Genomic DNA, 21,469 nt, shown 5'->3' with positions numbered 1-21,469 from the left:
CTGAGTATTCTCATCCATCCCTTGTCTGAAACTCATTCATTTTTAAACCTTGGAGCAATAGATCGCTCGTAGATTGCCTCTTTTTCTCCATACAACCACTGCACCTACGAACATCCTTTATAACACGGATAAATAGCAAAGGATTAACAGCACTGACACCACGATTATGTGGAACTGAAGGAAATCGTTCCAACCGCAAAATGCCACACCAAATTCTATACAAAACAGTGCACCCCGAACTGCTAAACAAAATGTCGCGCTTTACAGACTAGATCCGAGAAGGGCCGAGCAAAGCCGATCCCTGCTGAGATAGGCCGAGCCTCAAACCGAATGTGTGCAGCACTTCGTGCAGTCGTGAAATTTTGCATGCCTTCGCTGACAGTGAGATAAATTGCAATACAATATTGCCATCTCATATAAGTGAGGTGTCAAAAGTCATGGGATAACTCCTAATGTCGTGTCGGACCTCCATCTGCCGGTGTAGTGCAGCAGCTGCGCGTGACATGGACTCAAGTCGTGAAAGGCTCCTGCCTCGGCTGCTGCCTCGACAGCCGTCCGTAACTGCGAAAACATTTGCGATGCAGGATTTTGTGCACGAACTGACCTCAAGTATGTCCCGTAAATGTTCGATACGTGGCCAGATCGTTCGCTCGAACTGTCTAGAATGTTCTTGACAACAACGTCAACGATTGTTGCCCAGTGACGTGGCGCATTCTCATCTATAAAATATCCATCATTGTTTGGACACATGAACTCCATAAGGACTGCGAATAGTCTCCAAGCAACCGAACACAACAATTTTCAGTCAATAATCTGTTCAGTGGGACTGGAGGACCCAGTTCATTCCAGGTAAGCACGTACCACACAATTATAGAACCACAACCAGATTGCACCGAGCCTTTTGCTGACAACCTGGATCCATAGCTTTGTCGGGTTTGCACCACGTTAGAATCCTACCATCACCTATTTCAGTGGTTAGGACTCATCTGACAAGCCCATGGTTTTCTAGTCTGCTAGGGTCCAATCGATATGGCGAAGAGCCCAGAAAAAGTGCTGCAGACGATGTCGTGCTGTTATTAAAGCCACCCGCGTCGGTCGTCTGCTCCCATAGCCCATTAACGCGAAAATCGTCTGCTGCCAGCCCATTAACGCCACATTTAAAGCCAAATTTCGCCGTACTGTCCTACCGGATACTTTGTCGTCGTCCCACATCCATTTCTGAGGGTATTTCACGCACTGTTGCTTGTCTGTTAGCAGTGACAACTCTACGCAAACGCCCAAGCTCTCGATCGTTAAGTGAAGGCCGATGGCCACTGAGTTGACCGTAGTGAAGAGTAATACCTCAAATTTGGTATTCTCGGCACACTCTTGAAACTGTGGATCTCGAAATATTGAATACCCTAACGATTTCCGAAATGGAATATCCCATGCGTCTAGCTACAGCTACTGTTCCGCCTTCGAAGTCTGTTCATTCCCATCGCGCGGACGTAATTACACCCGGAACCTTTTTGCATCAGTCACCTGACAACTAATGACAGCTCCACCAATGCACTGACCTTTTATACCTTGCGTACTCAATACTACCGCCATCTGTATATGAGGATATCGTTATCCCATGACTTTTGTCACCTCAGTTTACAACGGCTGATTTCCAAACACGTGCGATGTTGTTATTCTTAATTAATCAATTAGTACTACAGATGAGTTTCTATGATGTGAAAATACTGGTGTTTGTAGAACTGTGCCGAAAAGTAGAAACGTGATGTTTCGTGGTCGAATTTTGGGGAAAAGTGTGGTTTCAAGCCAATAGAGTATTTAAAAAATAATGTTGTTTAAGAAACCCCATATGAATGTTTTAGGTGAGGACGAATTCTCTTAATCCTTATCATCACATCCTTCTTCTTCTTCTTTTATTATAGGTATACGCTATCGTAGGTGACTTGTGGTTTTACCATCTTCTCCTTGTTATGTTCGCTGAGCTTCTTGCAGATGCCTATAGTGTCAATATCGTTTAACGATCCAGGTCCCCAACAATTGCAGAACAAGTTTTCCCCATCTCACTTGTTTCGTGACGCTTTCCTTGTTATAGATTTGATATCTAATTCAAATGTAGATGAAGAAATAAATGATGGATTAAACTGAAAGAGTACAATGTGAAATGCAGGTAAGTAATCGTTTGTTGATAAATTCGCTGGTCAATCAGTCGATAAGATAAATCCCTTGTAAGCATTGACACTGTAGAACTAAATTTTTGCTCTTTGTTCTTTGAAAAGTATTGAAAAACGTGAAAATTCTTCCATTAGAAATCAGTTTGTATTTCACGTTACTTTTGACCCTGAATAGATTCAACCAAAGTGTACCACACATTGACATTTTCCATTATTTGAAATCCGCTGCGCTGTAGGTGTCAAAATATATTGAGAGGCCTCTGTCACTCACTGCGTTGCATTAAAGCTGTTTTTTTCTATGCGACAGATTGGCCGATGTGAGCCTCTGAGCGGTCGTTAGCGAGTTCGGCCCGTTTAAACAAGAGAAAATTGTGTTCACAGCGACGCATAAGAGCGTAATTTCAAATGCGCGCGTACGCTACAATGAACGTTAATTGTAGTTGCTGAGTTACAGAATGACAGCTGCGAACGTTCACATTGCTTTGAGCCCCAACTAATGTTATGACGTGTTTTGTTTACGGTTAGCCGAATCGCAGCACGATAAGTTTCATCGTACACCTCGTGCAATTCACATAGTAAACAGTTGACATTTGTGCCCTGTTATAACGTTACTTCTGTGGAACATAACACTTAAGTGAAGAAATAGCAGTTTTACGTAATAGAATATTGTTTGTATGGAATATTATAACAGGGTGAACCGGAACTTAACCGACAAAATTTCTGTGGGTCTTGGGGGAAATTTTGGAATTAAGGACCCGTGGTCTTCGGTGCCTCTCTGCAGAGAAATTGCATTTCATTTTATTACCTACCTTCATTTATATCTGTATCTGCGCTGTAGGGAAATTACGTATAGAGCATTGCCAGCGACCACGGTATACGTTGTGCAGCTTGTTTGAAAACAAACTTTTTCCATTCAATTATCTTATTTTTTAACGTCAGTGACGTCCACTTCACTCCAAACAAATCAGAAGGCTCGTAACTCAAAAACGTTTTCATCTATTTGCTCAAATTTCCATTGAAATACTTGCGAAGTTATGTGAGTCCTCTGAAGCGGCAAGCATTTTGTAGAAACTGATATACACCCATTATAAGAAAAAATAATTATATTCTTTTGTCTGTTGACTCTATCACTGAATAAGAACTAGGATGTTCAGCTAGCAATTTACATGGCAAAGATGTGGTCCCCTCAGATGTATTACATATTCTGACGAGGCAAATCGTATAGCAGTCGATTTACATTTATAAGAATAAATCTATTGAGATTTCTAAAGAAGGCACTAAGGGTCGTGGATCCATAAGCTAAAGCTCTGAAGTTGCCAGAAAAGATTTAGCCATCCGCAGATTTTTGAATAAACACAGGCAAATACCATAATAACACAAGATTCTGGAACTAGTGGCTGCTCTGATCCTGCCCCGACCACAAATACTGTGTTCATGAATGCAACCAAAACACTCGGTAAAAATCAAATGGTTCAAATGGCTCTGAGCACTATGGGACTTAACATCTGAGGTCATCAGTCCCCTAGACTTAGAACTAGTTAAACCTAACTGACCTAAGGACATCACACACATCCATACCCGATGAAGGATTCGAACCTGCGACCGTAGCAGCAGCGCGGTTCCGGACTGAAGCGCCTAGAACCGCTCGGTCACGGCGGCCGGCTTTTGGCCAACACTCACAGCCCCTACTAAAACAGTACTACGTAGTTGTGGGGACAGACACTGTTGCCCGTGCAGCACCCCGTGGAGGTGGAGTTACTTGGAGTTCTTTTGTCTGTTCTTTGGTGCTACATTTATTTACTTCCAGCAATTATACTTATTTTTGGAAGAAAAATTCATGACTTCTCGAAGCAGGAAATTATAAATGAATGGCACATTTAAAGAAGAGAACAAAAATAACACAGAAAAGATCAGATGTAGAGGTCCCTTCACCAACATCACAGGGGAAGGGGAATTTTTATCGAATTCGAAGTACAGCGTTCCCGTGTGCTGCTAGCCATGTTAGTTTTATCCGCATGAACATCGCTTCTCGAGAAAACTTTTGTTTCAGTCGATGCGAATCTAATGTAATATATGATGGTGGCGTTTGTTAGCGTGCTGTATGAATTAATATTTGTTAGGTTACAGAAAGCAGCTGCTACTACTTTAGCAAATAAACAAATTTTGCGTTGTTTTGGAACAATATCCTGTCATGGTGTAATCTAATTATACTATTTACTGACCTTTCGTGGTTGTAAAAAGAAATAACATTCCACAGCTGACGAAACTATTAATCTACTAAAACACACCTGTATAATAAAACTAGTTCTCCTGAGTAGTTTACTTATTAATATTCTACACTATTTGGTCGAAAGCATCCGTACACCTGCCTGAAAATGACTTAGCCTTGATGACAGCTTCCACTCTCGCAGGCATACGTTCAATCAGGTGCTGGAAGGTTTCTTGGGGAATGGCAGCCCATTCTTCACGGAGTGCTGCACTGAGGAGAAGAATCGATGTTGGTGACGCCTGCCACGAAGTCGGCGTTCCAAAACATCCCAAAGTTGATCTATAGGATTCAGCTCAGGACTCTGAGCAGGCCAGTCCATTACAGGGATGTTATTGTCGTGTAACGACTCCGGTACAGGCCGTGCATTATGAACAGGTGCTCGATCGTGTTAAAGATGCAATCGCCGTCCCCGAATTGCCCTTCAACAGTAGGAAGCAAGAAGGTGCTTAAAACATCAATGTAGGCCTGTCGTGTGGTAGTGTTACGCAAAGTAACAAGGGGTGCAAGCCCCCTCCAAGAAAAACACGACCACACCACAAAACCATCGCCTCCGAATTTTACTGTTGGCACGACAGACGCCGGCTGGTGACTTTGACCGGGCATTCGCCATACCCACACTCTGCCATCGAATCGTCACATTGTGTACTATGATTCGTCACTCCACCAACGTTTTTCCACGGTTCAGTCATCCAATTTTTACGCTCCTTACACCAAAAATGAGGGGTCGTTGAGCATTTACCGGCATGATGTGTGGCTTGTGAGCAGCCGCTCGACCATGAAATCCGAGTTTTCTCACCCCTCGCCGAACTGTCATAGTACTTGCAATGGGTCCTGATGCAGTTTGGAATTCTTGTGTGATGGTCTGGATAGATGTCTGCCTATTACACATTACCACCCTCTTCAGCTGTCGGCGGTTTCTGTCAATCAACAGACGAGGTCGTTCTATACGCTTTTGTGCTGTACGTGCCCCTTCACGTTTCCACTTCACTATCACATCGGAACAGTGGACCTAGGGATGTTTAGGAGTGTGGAAATATGGTGCACAGAAGTATGACACGAGTGACACCCAATCACCTGACCACGTTCGAAGTCCGCGAGTTCCGCGGAGCGCCTTATTCTGATTTTTCATTATGTCTAATGACTATTGAGGTAGCTGATAGCTGATATGGAGTACCTGGCAGTATGTGGCAGCACAATGCACCTAATATGAAAAACGTATGTTTTGGGTGTGCCGGATACTTTCAATCACATAGTGTATGTATTGCGTAACATCCATGGTGTGTCGCTGTTGTTTACTAACATTGTTTGAATTGCTGCTGTGTGTATGTATGTTACTTTACGGTACGTTTTTATTATTTTCATATTATTACATTTACAACCATGTGTTCATATTTGTTATTACTCCACAATTATGAGTACAGGTTTAACGTCGATTCTACAACAGTATCCATCCACAGAATATTCTAATTACTTCTATTTTCAGTTACATTTATGCGTAATGACACACAATTTCCAATCTTTGGCTAATGTTACTTGTTATGTATGGTTACTGTGTTTTATGTTTTGTGTGTTTTGTGTGTGTGTTGTGTCAGGACTTGTCGCTGTCACTCTTTCCTTTTCAGTACTGGAGCTACTCGAACTATATTTTTTCGCCCTGTCTTTGTCTTCTTCGCCTCCTGTACTGATGAGTCGTTTTATACATGTTGTGTTCTGCTCTTGAGATGTCGTTAGTGGCCGGCCGCGGTGGCCGAGCGGTTCTAGGCGCTACAGTCTGGAACCGCGCGACCGCTACGGTCGCAGGTTCGAATCCTGCCTCGGGCATGGATGTGTGTGATGTCCTTAGGTTAGTTAGGTTTAAGTAGTTCTAAGTTCTAGGGGACTGATGACCTTAGAAGTTAAGTCCCATAATGCTCAGAGCCATTTGAACCATTTTGTCATTAGCGATTGTTTGTAGTTGTGTCCATGTATCTGGGTTCGTCAGTGCATCGTATAGCGTAGTTGTTCTTATATGTTGTATGTTGTTACGGAAGCGCCTGTGTCTAATGTATTTCAAAAGCAAGTGTTCTGGGGAAGCACTTTCCTCGGTTGTGCACCGAACGCTTTCCGAAAGCGACACCCTCTGCAAATGCGTGGGATAAGGGCTGTGTCCAGTCACAAAAGGAACCGTGCCTCGGCGGGGGATGATCATCGCACATCCGTAACCACACCTGGAGACTGGAAAAAAAATGAATATACTGGACAGCCAGTATCACTCTCGTTCCAAGTAACCCCGCACATACTTTTTATTTGACGCCTATCTTATATGCGCTCCCAAGCGATCTGCAACGTTCTTTCAGGTCTACCCATCTTCAGTCAGTATTTTGCAGCAGGCATCAGATGGTTATACGAGGTTTGTCCGGAAAATACATATAAAAGTTGAATAATGTATTTATGTTACATGTTGCAGTCACCGCCAGGTGGGACTACTGCTGTAATTAATCCCATCAATGCTCAGTTCGAGTCAGAGCACTCTGCGTGAAGGTGGGAGTGTGCGGCAGCTTGTTGACAGTTACCCTTTTTCACCTGCCGTCGGCATGGAGCTCTCTCTGATTGAGGAACAGCGCGTCATCGTCAAGTTTCTTGCAAAGCTGGGCAAGAATTGCCGTGAGATTTTTGAGTGTTTGAAACAGGTTTACGGGGACAATTCTCTGAAGGAACCAACCGTGAACAACTGGTTAAAAGGTTCCGCGATGGCCGAGAGGAAGTGAACGATGACCCTCGCCCAGGACGCCCGTCGACATCGAGTTCCCATGCAAATGTTGAACGAATTCGGGCTTGTGTTCTTAAAGACCGTAGATTGACAGTCAGAATGATTGGTGACGAGCTGTCAATCCCCAAAACAATCGTTCACGAAATCCTAACACAAAAACTTGAAATGAAGAAATTGTGTGCGAAAATCGTACCGAAGCTCTTGACGCCAGAACAGAAAGCAAAGAGGGTTGAGTGCTTCCTGGTTTTACGAATTCGATGTGGAGATCAAATTTAAAAGCAAGGAATGGAAACTAGCAGGAGAACCGAGAACAAAAAAGTCGCGAAAATGAAGGTCCAATCTGAAGACAATGTTGATTGTTTTCTTTGATTCTAGGGGCATTGTTCACAAGGAATTTGTCCCGCCCGGCCAGAGGGTGAACGGAATCTTTTACGTGGAAGTTCTGACCCGTCTCAGAGCTCGTGTGGCCGGAGTTCGACCGGAGTTGGCAATAGGGAGCAGGTGGATCCATCATCACGACAATGCGCCCGCTCACACGTTGCTCGTTGTGCGCGAGTTTTTGGCCCGAAGCTCAATCACCGTGACAGACCACCCGCCTTATTCACCCGATTTAGCCCCGTGTGACTTCTTCATGTTACTGAAATGCAAAATGGTGCTTCGGGGGCGGCACTTGGGAGATGTGGAAGCCATCAAGGCGGAAACGACACAGCAACTGAATAACATCACAACTGAAGACTTTCAGCAATGTTATCAACAGTGGAAACGGCGTTGGCAGAAGTGTATGCGTCTCAGGGCGAGTACTTTGAAGGAGACCATATTGTATTACCCGAATAATTATAAAATAAAGTTATTATTCAACTTTTATACGTATTTCACGGACAAACCTCGTAGTGTCAGGTATATTTCAGTGAATCGAGTGATGTAGTGCCGAACGCCCCAGACACTCTAAATAGCACACTCCTCTGCCCCCGCTTAACAGTGATCCTGCTCATGACGAGAGCGAGTCTGTGTAACCATGTACTAGCTCCAGACTTCAATACCGACTCAAGAAGTGCGCAACGGTACGTTCCTAGGTGTGTAAGTGGTATTCTGTATCATGTTGGCTTTAATGTCGCTAGTTCATGAAGTATACTTAAGGATTTCTTCGTGATTAGTCAAATGTGTTTATTGAAGCTAACTCGTTCGTCAGTGTGTACCCGTAGATATGGAGTTCAAACTCCGCATTTTATGTTTCTGTTGTTGATTTTAACTGCCAGTTTTTCTTGTAGTGACGCTTTGAGCATTATGTATGCTGTTTTTTGTGGTACTATGGATAATTTGCTTTAGTTGCACCATTGTTTTATTGGGTGTAGCTTGCCACTGTTCCTTGTTTTCCAACATTGGTCTTGTGTTGATTGATATCACAACTAATAGGTCGTCAGCATACGCAATGATTTGGTCTGAACGTTCATCTTGCTCGATCAAATTCAAGAGAGGTTCAATTGTGTGTTGCCACTCTGCAACTCTGTGCCTACAATAGCCTCGGAGACCGTGGTTGTCGAAATCGTGAAAAAACATTGCTTGCCACTGAAGATTACCAAAGGCGCCAACAATGTCTGTAAGAAAAAAAAATACTATGGTGTGGCATTCGTGGCCAGGAGGCCCCATCCAGGGAAGTTCGGCCGCCGAGTTGCAAGACAGGTGGCGCCACATTGGGCGACAAGCGTGTCGGGGATGATAAAACGATGACGAGGACAACAAAACTTCCAGTCCACGAGCAGAGATAATTTCCAACCCGGCTGGGAATAACTCAGGGCCGCTGCACGGAAAGCATATACTATTTTTTTTAAAGTAATGGACAGGTGCGAGCTCTGAGGAAGAGTGGACAGGGTGGAACTTGAGGCCTGGCCACAATGTCCCCCTCACCGTCATGGAGCCTGTGGAGCACAGGAAATGGGAGACACAGAAATCAAACAGAAGTGGGAGGCTTTGTTGTTGTTCATTTATTTTGATTTTTTGTAATTTTTACTATTGTTACGAAATTATGTGGAACAAACGTTATCCACATAGAAAAAACAAAGACCGGGTAAAAGAAAAAATAAATAAAATCGGCGGATTTACGGTGCGCTCTCCCATCCACGGGGATAAATTCGATCATAAGCGGCTTAAACTCAAACAACGCTGGGGGGAGGAGGGGGGGGGGGGGTTACGTGCCCTCATCTCCAGACATCGCACAGTTGAGTGGAGGTCGAACAAAGTCACCTCGAAGATAGTTGGCAGATAACGTTCTGTAATGTGACGTGTGTTCGAGCACTGGATTTAGGTCCGTCACGGAATAGGTAATCGACAGCCCACCTCATGATCCACGTAATTACATGATATTTGGTGGCGGGAAAGTGTTTGTCCTCCGCATATACTAATATTTGTTGTTCGATAGTGTCTGTTGGCACTCGTAGATAGCAGGCAGTGATTTGCTCAAGAATCGCCAGACATACTGCGAAGAGACGCAGGTCAGACGGTGGTCATCAGTGTCGAGTTTGAGGCAAATGAGACAAAGAGGGGGATCCGACAAACCAATGTTGTACAGTCGCTGTTTTGTGGCAAATTTCCTATTGACAATGTGACATCACACTATCCAAGCTTCCGCAGGGAGGAAGAACTGGCTGATGGTATTCCACACTATGAGCCTCAGGAAGGAGGGATATTTGGCCTCCATCACCTTTTGGGGGACACGGCGCAATATTACACTGTAAAAATCGTTTGTCCTGGGTGGACGCGTATCTGTGAGACTGATATGTGTGTTAACTGTAGTCGACAAAAATGGCCTAAATGCGCGATAAATGAGGTATGATGCGGCCGACAGACACCGGTGGTGAGGTGGACGCAGGCAGGAGGACCTCAAGCGAGTTGTGTCTTAGGGATAAGCCCCAGCCAGTCCACTTTCTTGTCATAGTATTCGTATACAAGGGTGCAGCTCGCATACGGCGCTGTCGACGGTTACTCACCCCACATTGCTATCAGCATAACAGAAGAGGAGCACCTGTTTGGTCTCATTTAGCATGCGTTACCACGCCGCATCGTTAATAATTTTAACATAGAGCGTGCTGCTCACGACAGACAAATGTATTCCGCTAATATCGGTCGCCAGGATCTTCACTTTCTCTCGCAGAAATCGCCCCACCTCGAGTGCTTTGAGCCGGGCATAATCGCTGCAGAAATAACATCGTAGATTTACGGTAACGGTTAGCCAGGTATCATAGACGGTTGGCCGTCATTTAAGCGACGGCCGTCAGAATGTACACAAGGCGAGCCCGCCCTCCGCACACGGAAACACTGGCGCTTCCCCTCTTTTGCCCATCCAAAGGCGGACTGCGTTACTCAGCTAAGCAGGAGGACTGTCTGTAAGAATTTCTTCAGGAACACCAAGGCCCCAACTGCTGGAAACCAAAACAGCTCCAGACGTTCCAGTTTTCTACCTCTCGTAGTAATACACTCGTACGGTCCGCCGCCAACCTGTCCACGGCTACCCAGGTGACTGTTCGCGTCCGTACTGTTCGGCTGCTCCACGGCGTTCTGTCCTGCGGTCACACTGGATCTTTCTGGTTGCCTCTGGACGGCGCTCACGCTGCGCTGCTGTCAGTAGCCGCTTCATCACGAATAAGGAGAGACAACTCCAGCAGTCTTGGCACCACCCTGCAATTTCACGGATTTTAAATGACCGCGGACTTGTGGCGTCTTGTGAGGGCATAGGAGCTAGACAACAGATAGCCGTTTTTTTTTTTGGCACGTACAGAGTTGGACTCTCTCTAGAAACATCAAGATATGTGCCAAGAAGTTTACCTCACGCAATATAATTCACTACATATTGAACGATGATCTGCTTGGCTTAGGAGCAGTAAAGGCAAGGAGAGGGGCTTGACAATGGAGGAAAGACACCATAGAAATGAAGACAGTCGCCTAGGATTTGTCGACCCCTGAAAGGCGTTCGACGATGTAAAACGTTGCAAGGTCTTGTGAGATCTCATAAGAGTTGTCAGTTGTAGGGAAAGTGGGTGTTGTACCATACATACCAGAACCAAGAGTAAACAATAAGAATGTACGAGATGCTCGGATTAAAAAACCTTTCGTCGTTTCTCCATACTCTCCAGTCTGTACAATGGAAAACCAGTAATGGAAATAAATGAAAGATTTATCACTGGGATTCAAATTCCGGGTGTAAGATTATCAATGAGAAGATGGACGGAGGGTAAACGAAAGAAAGATGAAACTAATGAGTAGCAGAAGTGAGATTAGCAATAAACTTAACATGAGAACTGGAGACGATGGAGTAGATGAAGTGAGGGACTTCTACTACAGTGGAAATAAAATAACTCCTGATAAACGAAGCAAGGAGGACATAGAAAGCAGGCTAACACAGGCAAAGAATACATTCCTGGAAAAAGTACGTTCAGACATCGCTCTAAATTTGAGGGAGAAATTTCTGAGAATCTACGTTGAGTATATCACTGTACGGAAGTGAATAGTGGATTGTAAGAACAGAAAAGAAGAGAATCGGCTTTATAGATGATGATACACAAGCATATTGAAACTTTAGCGCACTGAGAAGAAGTAAGGAGGTTCTCTTGAAAACTGATAATGATTAATAACTGAAAAACAGTGAGTAAAGAAGGATTTATAGGCTTAAAGATACTTAGTACGACCATCGTATTTGAAGGATCGGTAGAGGACAGTGATCCAGCAAACGGCTGTGAGATGGAGAGATTGGCATGAGAGAGGGAGTCGCAGTGAGCCTTATCGAACTAGTCAGAACGTTCATTACAAATAAAAAACAAAATCGATCAGTAACACTCTGGCGTGAAACCAGTAGACGGAATAGGCACGCAGCACCAAGACAACATGCCCGGACATCCCTCCTCCTCCCCCACTGCCGGTTGCAACATCTCTTCGTGAAGAACGCATTTGGCCTACCCTTTCGACCCTAAGGAAAGCAGTCTGCGGATGTGAAGGAACGAAATGGACCTGGCCCCCGACACTTCGCCTGAAGGCGATTTATGGGAAAACTCCTCGAAACGTTGCGACGACATGACGCGACGCCACGACTCGGCTGATAAGGCGAGAAGAATTCATCTATGTAAGATCATTTTCTCACTGTCACAGACGTATGAATTCAGTTCATTTTCCACACTGTAGCACCACTGAAATGGACATTTTTCATTGAAAAGTAGATTTTAAGGTTACTACTTTTCTACTTATTTTTCAGGTATGAACTGTCAACGAAATAACACAGCTGTCAGCGTATCATTGTTTCATTCATTACAGAGGATAAACTAAGTTTGCGCACAAAAACAATGGTTCGCTCGCTCGGAATTTCCCCAGTGAAGTAAACGGTGCTCCAGAGGCTATAACGTTTCCTTTGGAAATCGCGCTGCACGTCCTCGCGACGCGTGGCTGCGGACGTAAACAGACGGGTCTCGCAGTCATCATTAGACAAGCTATGTTCATCCACAGATCAGAGACAAACTAATTCGGTTGCCTGTGTTGCGGTCTGCAGCTCATTTGTCAAAGGGGCAGCAGGCGGCAGCCGCTGCTGCTGCCTGGCTGATCGGCGAGCCGTATTAATTACTGTTGCGGGCGCAAATAGCTAGCTGGCTGCCCGCGACTCCATTCAGCAGAGCGCAGAGTGCATAGGTCTGGCTCGCATTTCTCTCGCTATAAGACGGCCGCACGTTTATCGCAGTTATCATGATGGTGACCAGCCAACGTGCTGTGTTTCAAAATGGTACACAATACCATTGGGCGATAAGCACCTGATCTGTCATTAACTCTCAAAACCTAATCCATCTAGCAACGTGTATTCCATTTCATGTTGGCATACCTCCGATTTTTAACATTGTTTACCTGTCTGTCAGGTGCGAAGATTACCGAAATATCGGTTTAATAAGTAATGGTTCCAAATACTAAGACGAGTTGTCTATATAAGAATGGAAATAGCTCTTGGAAGACCAGTTTGGCTCCGGAGGAATATAGGAACACGCGAGGCTATACTGACACTACGACATATTTTAGAAGATAGGTTTACGAAAGACAGGCGTAAGTTTATAGCATTAATAGAGTTATAGAAAGCTTTTGATAGTGTTGACTGGAATACTCTCTTTGAAATTCTGAAGGTATACAGGGAGTGAAAGGCTGTTTTTAACTTGTACAGTAACGCCAGTTATAAGAGTCGTCGGAGATGAAAGGGAAGCAATGGTTGAGAAGGGAATGAGACAAGGTTTGTACCCTATCGCAAATTTTATTCAATCCGTACACTGAGCAAGCAGTAAATCAAACCAAAGAAAAATTTAAAGTTCAGGGTGAAGAAATAAAATCGTTGAGGTTGATAACATTGTAACTCTGTCAGAGACAGCAAAAGACTTGGAGGAGCAGGTGAACTGAATGGACAGTGGCGTTAAAGGAGAATATAAGATTAACAACTACAAAAGCGTGGTCGAGCGGTTCTAGGTGCTACAGTCTGGAACCACGTGACCGCTACGGTCGCAGGTTCGAATCCTGCTTCGGGCATGGATGTGTGTGATGTCCTTAGGTTAGTTAGGTTCAAGTAGTTCTAAGTTCTAGGGGACTGATGACCACTGCAGTTAAGTCCCATAGTGCTCAGAGCCATTTGAACGATTTTTTTGAACTACAAAAGCAAAACAAGGATCATGGGCCGTGTGGTTTAAGGCGTCAGGTCACGGACTGTATGGCCCCTCCCGCCGGAGGTTCGAGTCCTCCCTCGGGCATGGGTGTGTGTTGTTGTTAGCCTAAGATAGTTTGAGTAGTGTGTAAGTCTAGGGATCGATGACCTAAGCAGTTTGGTCCCTTAGGAATTCACACACACACGAGGATCGCGGAGCGTAGTCGAATTAAATCAGTTGATGCTGAGGAAATTAGATTAGGAAAGAAACTTAAAATAGTAGATGAGTTTTGTTGTTTGGGCAGCAGAATAACTGATGATGACCGAAGTAGACAGGATGTAAAATGTAGATCGACAGTGGCAAGAAAACAGTTTCTGAAAAAAAAATTGTTAACATCGAATGTAGATTTAAGTGTTAGGAAGTCTTTTCTGAAAGTATTTGTATGGAGTGTAGCAGCGTATAGAAGTGAAACATGGATGATAAACAGTTTAGACAAGAAGAGAATGGAAGCTTTCGAAATGTGCTGCTATAGTACAATGCTGAAGATTGGCTGGGTAGACCACCTAACTAATGAGGATGTACTGAATAGAAATGGGGAGAAAAGAAATTCGTGGCACAACCTGATTAGAAGAAGAGATCACTTGGTAGGACCCATTGTGAGACGTCGAAGGATCACCAATGTGGTGCTGGAGGGAAGTGTGGGGGGCAAAAATAGTAGAGGTAGTCCAAGAGATGAATACCGTAAGCAGATTTAGAAGGATGTAGGTTGCAATAGTTGTTAGGATATGAAGAAGGTTGCGCAGGATATAGTAGCGTGTCAAGCTGCTTCATACCAGTCTTCGAACTAAATACCATGACAACAACATGTAGTAAAAGTCAGTGTAAACGAAAACAATAATTTTTAATAAAAATTTGAAGTTGAGGCACTTTCGGAGAAATCAAAATAATGATTACGTCCTGTGTATATCCTAAGACATCGGAATATGCCAGGAGTACGTATTTCTCATTTATACACTGACAGAACATTTTACGATTTTAATTTGGCTCTAACAGTAACTACAGGTAACCTGCAGCATTCATAATAATGTTAGGGTATTTGACTATACATTAATCAATTGTACAAGTAGAAATTTTATCACGCGCAATACGTGGCATTCACCAAGCTGATAGCAATTTTTTTTAATAGACTGTTCAGCAAAGTACAGCGTAGTTATAATTAAACTTTCTCGACTTGAGCCAGTGTAGGCGAACTGTTTACCGTATGGGTACCCACATATATAGGAATGGTGTTCAGGGTATGTGCTGCAGGCTTTGCGTTGTTAGTCGCGACTTTCCGTTAGCCGCCGGTGTTGGTATGGCGACATAGGGTTGAATCACAGGAATCAGTGTGCATTACAGCTGTAGACAGTCAACATGGTTCTGGACAAGGTGAGAAGGGCTAAAGTTTTTTTATCGTAACAAGAACAATAGTGTTGCTGCTCTTCGCGAATATTGACGCTTTAAATGAATACGGAAAGGAACTCTTTCCTCACCGAGGATGAAGAACTTGATTCGGAAGTTTGAATAAACTGGCGATTAGGAAATTGCTCATGGGAGAGGCCGGCGGGCAATTGTGCGACAAATTGTTCAGGAGTTATTATTCCCATGGTTGAAAATGCTGGCCACACAGTGCGACTAACATGGACAGCACGAGCTGTGTCATGACAACTGAATATTCCATGGTCCCTTGGAAAAGTGCTGCGAACAACTGTGAAATGGTATCCGTACGAGCTCCACATTATTCACCAACTTTTGCTACCTGACGTAGACATTGGAGTAGATTTTGCATATAATTATCTCGATCGGGTTGAGTCCACAGCAGTCATTAATGTTACATATTAATGAAAATCACCTCAGTTGTATCTTTACACATTTATTCTGTTAACATCGGTTTCATTCCTCTGAACACCTCGAAAACCTGAAGCTGTTCAATGAAACGAGACCGGTCTTAACACAATAAATGTGCAAAAATATAGTTTATGTAATTTTAATTAATCATTGTCTTTGCTTAGGTTTCTTGCAAGGGTTGAAGCTGAGTACATGTGAAACATTTCCTGGAGTGACGAACCATATTTTACTCTTACTGGGGCAGTGAACACTCACAGCTGTTGCATCTGAGGATCGTTAGCGCTAATGAACGTTCATGAAGTTCCACTGCGTAGTGCACATGTCACTGTGTGGTGTGCCTTCACGGCACAGTTCCTGATGGTCCATTATTCTTTGAGGACATGTAGGCACTCATTTATTTATTTATTTATTGTTCCGTGGGACCAAATTAAGGAGAAGTCTCCATGGTCATGGAACGAGTCAATACATGAAATTATAACACGATATTAGAAACAGATAAAATGAAATATAAAAAAAAACATATTCTGGTGACAAGTCGTAAGTTTAAATAAAGAAAATCAACAATCTTCCAGGAGCTCCTCGACAGAATAGAAGGAGTGAGCCATGAGGAAACTCTTCAGTTTAGACTCAAAAGAGTTTGGGCTACTGCTAAGATTTTTGAGTTCTTGTGGTAGCTTATTGAAAATGAATGCAGCAGAATACTGCACTCCTTTCTGCACAAGAGTCACGGAAGTGCATTCCACATGCAGATTGGATTTCTGCCTAGTATTAACTGAGTGAAAGCTCCTAACTCTTGGTAATAGGCTAATATTGCTAACAACAAACGACATTAAAGAAAATATATACTGTGAGGGCAATGTCAGAATTCCCAGACTATTGAATAGGGGTCGGCAAGAGGTTCTCGAACTTACACCACATATAGCTCGAACAGCCCGTTTTTGAGCCAAAAATACCCTTTTTGAATCAGAAGAATTACCCCAAAAAATAATACCATACGACATAAGCGTATGAAAATACGCGAAGTAGGCTACTTTTCGTGTGGAAGTGTCACTTATGTTAGATACTTTCTAATGGTAAATAAAGCAGCCTTAGTTTCTGAACAAGATCCTGGACATGGGCTTTCCACAACAGCTTACTATCTATCCGAACGCCTAGAAACTTGAACTGTTCCGTCTCGCTTATAATATGCCCACTCTGTCTGATCAAAATATCGATTCTTGTTGAATTGTGAATTAGAAACTGTAAAAACTGAGTCTTACTGAGATTTAGCATCAAATTATTTTCCACAAGCCACGAACTTATTTCATGAACTACATTATTTGATACTGTTTCAATATTACACACAAGATCCTTCACTATCAAGCTGGTGTTATCAGCAAACAGAAATATTTTTGAATCACCTGTAACACTAGAAGGCATATCATTTATATAAATAAGAAACAGCAGTGGCCCCAGCACCGGCCCTTGGGGAACGCCCCACTTAACAGTGCCCCATTGGGACTGAACATCACTACCACTCTAAATATTGCGGAGAATTACCTTCTGCTTTCTGTTCTTAAAGTAAGAGGCGAACCAATTGTAAGCTACTCCCCTTACACCATAATGGTCCAACTTCTGCAGTAATATTTTGTGGTCAACACAGCCAAAAGCATTCGTTAAATCAAAGAAAACACCTAGCGTTCGCAACCTGTCATTCAATCCGTCCAAAACCTCACAGAGAAAAGAGAATACATCATTTTCAGTTGTTAAACCATTTCTAAAACCAAACTGAACATTTGACAGCAAATTATGTGAATTTAAATGCTCCAGTAACCTTGTATATACAACCTTCTCGATAACTTTAGCAAACACCGATGGCGTAGAAATAGGTCTAAAATTGTCAACATTATCAATGTCTCCCTTTTTATAAAGTGGCTTCACTACCGAGTACTTTAATCGGTCAGGAAACCGACCACTCCTAAAGGAAAAGTTACAGATATAGCTAAGTACTGGGATAACATACATAGAACAATACTTCAGTATTCTGCCAGATACCCCGTCATATCCATGAGAGTTCTTGGTCTTTAGTGATTTAATTATTAACTCAATCTCCCTCTTGTCAGTATCATGGAGGAGCATTTCAGGTAACAGTCTCGGAACACACTTTTCTAAGAGCGCTATATGATCCCCTGTTGGGACTAGGTTTCTATTTAGTTCACCTGCTATATTCAGAAAGTGATTATTAAATACTATATATATATATGCGACTTATCAGTAACACGGACATTCCCACTACGCACTGATTCTATATCCTCGACCTGTCGCTGCAGACCAGCCACTTCCTTTACGACTGACCATGTGGTTTTAATTTTATCCTGAGACTTAGCTATTCTATCTGCATACCACATACTTTTTGCCTTCCTAATAACATTTTTAAGCACCTTACAATACAGTTTGTAATGGGCAGCTGCATTTAGATTTTGACTGTTTCTAACGTTTTGATATAATTGCCACTTTGTTCTACAAGATATTCTTATCCCTCTAGTCAGCCACCCAGGCTGCCTGTTTGTGCTAGTACCCTGTTTTGAACGTTCTAACGGAAAGCAACTTTCAAAGAGCACGAGAAAAGTCTTGAGAAAAGCATTATATTTATCGACTACTGCATCAGCGCTATAAACATCTTGCCACTCTTGTTCCTTGATAAGGTTTACAGAGGTCTCTACAGGAACTGGATCAGCTTTCCTAAACAGCTGATGGCTATATTTAACACGTGTTGCAGCACAAAAATCTCTTAGAGTTAAAATTTGTGCATCATGATCTGAAAGGCCATTCACCTTTTTGCTAACAGAATGCCCTTCTAGTAATGAGGAATGAACAAAAATGTTGTCAATGGTTGTTCTACTGTTACCTTGCACTCTCGTTGGAAAGAATACGGTTTTCATAAGATTATATGAATTAAGGAGGTCTACCAGCATCCTCTTCCTTGCACAATCACTTAGACAATTAATATTGAAGTCACCACATATAACTAACTTTTTGTATTTCCTATAAAGTGAACCAAGAACCTCCTCTAGCTTTAGCAAAAATGTTGTGAAATCGGAGTCTGGGGATCTATAAATAACAACAGTTAGAAGTTTAGCTCCATTAAATTTAACCACACCTGCACAACATTCAAACACCTTTTCAGTGCAGTACTTTGAAACATCAATTGACTCATATGGGATGCCGTTTTTCACATACATGGCTACTCCCCCACACCGCAAAGAGCTCCTCGAAAAGCTGCCAGCCAACCTGTAACCTGGTAAAGGAAGCCTCTGAATTATCTTCTTATTTAAGAAGTGTTCGGATATACCAATAATTTCAGAGTCAACATCTATAAGCAGTTCACTAACGTTATCTCTAATACCTTGTATATTTTGATGAAATATACTAATTCCCTCATTACTCGGATACCTAAGCTTTGCCGAAAGTGGTTCCTTTGTTAGAGAGACTTCCCTTAAGATGGAATACCTATCAGCTGACTTCAGTCTAAAAAAGGTGCAGCTCTAACACCCACTACTGCAGGAATTTTCCCATAAGTGATCCCACCCACCCCAAGTATGCTGTCACCTATAAGCTTTGCCAACCTCCCATTCCCATACCTGTTGAGGTGCAGGCCATGTCTAGTGAAACCCGTCCTGCTAATAGACTCCACCGCCACCACAGAAATGTGACTCATGCTTTCTGTCATCAGCGCACCCCCAAGTCTCATGTTATTACGCCTGACGGCTGTATTAAGATGAGGCAGATCGTGACACTAAAACAGTTCCACGAAATGCACATTCGTGTTGCCAGTCTGAGTGGCTATCTTTTCCAGGTCACCGTCTATGTCATACTCCCCGTCCCTATTAATACTATTACCAGCCTAACTTACAATCACTACCTGATCCTCTTTAGTAAAATCCCTGCATAACCCCCCTATGTTAACAGTCACCTGAGCCAATCCTGCATTAGGCTTCACAATGCTGGTGACCTGGTACTCACTCCCCAGCACTTCTTGCAACTACTGGCCTACACCTCTGGCATGAGGACTACATAACAGCAAAACCTTCTTCTTCCTCTTCGACTTTGCAACTGTTCTTGCCACCGTAACTACTGAGGTCTGCTGCATACTTCCTACATCTACAGTTACGAGAGATTCCTCTCCACTAGACTGTGACAGTTGGTCATATCTATTGTAAACACCAATAGTAAAACTATCTGAAAATCTTCTTCTCCTAGCAGATCTCTTGCCAACAACCAGCTCCCATTCTTCAACCCCCTTCTCCCTCCTCATCCTATCTAGCTCCTCCTGTGCGTTTTTCAACTGCACCTGAAGGGCACAGATCTTACGCTCCTGCTCCTCTATCAACTTACTCTTGCTACATAGCCTGCAGTTCCAGGAGAGGATCTCACCAGAATGCCCACTGGCTTCCCCACTGCATTCCTCCCAGTGAAAATACTTCGAACAAGTCTCACACCGGAATCCACTACTCACGAACCTACGGCAAAGCCCACGCTTCTCTCTCATGGTAAAATTTTACTTTTACTAAGTTCCGCTACTACAATAAGAAGATGTTAAAAACCTGACTACAATAATCACAAACTTACTCGACAAGGGAAGTAACTACTATTATTAACAGTATTAATAAACAACAAATGTGAATATAACAAAATACTAATACAGAAAGAGAATCAAACGTCTAATGGCACAGTAACGAAGCTGAAAACAGTTCCCAAAAGATTCTTCTGAAATTATTTCACCACAAAACACAAAAAACTCCGGTTGAAGACTACTAAAGTTCCTAAATAAACCACTATACACCAACAATTAATTAGTACTTAGTTTTCGATGCGCCGCTACAGCTGCAACTGGTCAGCGCGGAATGTAAACACAGGTATGAGGTTACGTTGCTCGATACGAAACACTCACTCACAACACAAGAAAGGCAGAGGTGAATGAAGAAACCACTAATAAGTCACTTACGTAGTAAATATTATCACAAAAACCGTTAAAATATATATCTGAAACCTCAAAATATATAAAAACTTGGAGAGCGATTTCACACGCAGTCACTCGCTTATGACGTCACTGTGGACTGCTTCGCCAACATGCGATCCTTGCTTTAGGGAAGAGAGGTGCTTTATACTCAACACTTTTGATGCACAATGAAACTCCACACAACATCGCCCGTGACGTCATTCGGTCACTCCGCAACAGATCTGGAGAAAACCCAATCATTACAATCAACTTGGCTACCAGTACCACCTTATCTGAACCCGTGTGATCACTGGGTGTGGAGTTACCTGAAGGACAGGTTTGTCACCAGTAACACACTTTGGAGATTGAAGATAAGCACACCAAGGGAGGTAGTCAACAACCTACCTGAGATGCTTCGGGCAGAAGTAGAACATTCTCTAGTGCTGTTACAGGCTGTCGTCGATGCAGATGCGCAACGTTTGTAGCCTGAATCGTAAACATGGTATGCTATTAACAAATATTATCCTCTCATCTGAAAATTAAAATATATTTCTCTGAGTTATTCATTAGTTATTTCTCTTCTGCATGTCATTACAAATGTTTTTGCAATGTTTCATTGTCGTACGATAGCTGGTTTTTCATCGGAACCACCTGTAGTAACACAAATTTAACTATATATTCACTGATCAAGGATAAGTTGCACTGTTATCCTTTCCCCCAGAAGTGTTGACAGTGACTCATCTGCAACATTCGCGCTATATTACA

The sequence above is a fragment of the Schistocerca serialis genome, chromosome 1, assembly GCF_023864345.2.
Source record: "Schistocerca serialis cubense isolate TAMUIC-IGC-003099 chromosome 1, iqSchSeri2.2, whole genome shotgun sequence".
NCBI lineage: Eukaryota > Metazoa > Arthropoda > Insecta > Orthoptera > Acrididae > Schistocerca > Schistocerca serialis.
The sequence above is the reverse complement of the archived record's forward strand: the minus strand, read 5'-3'. Positions refer to the sequence as shown.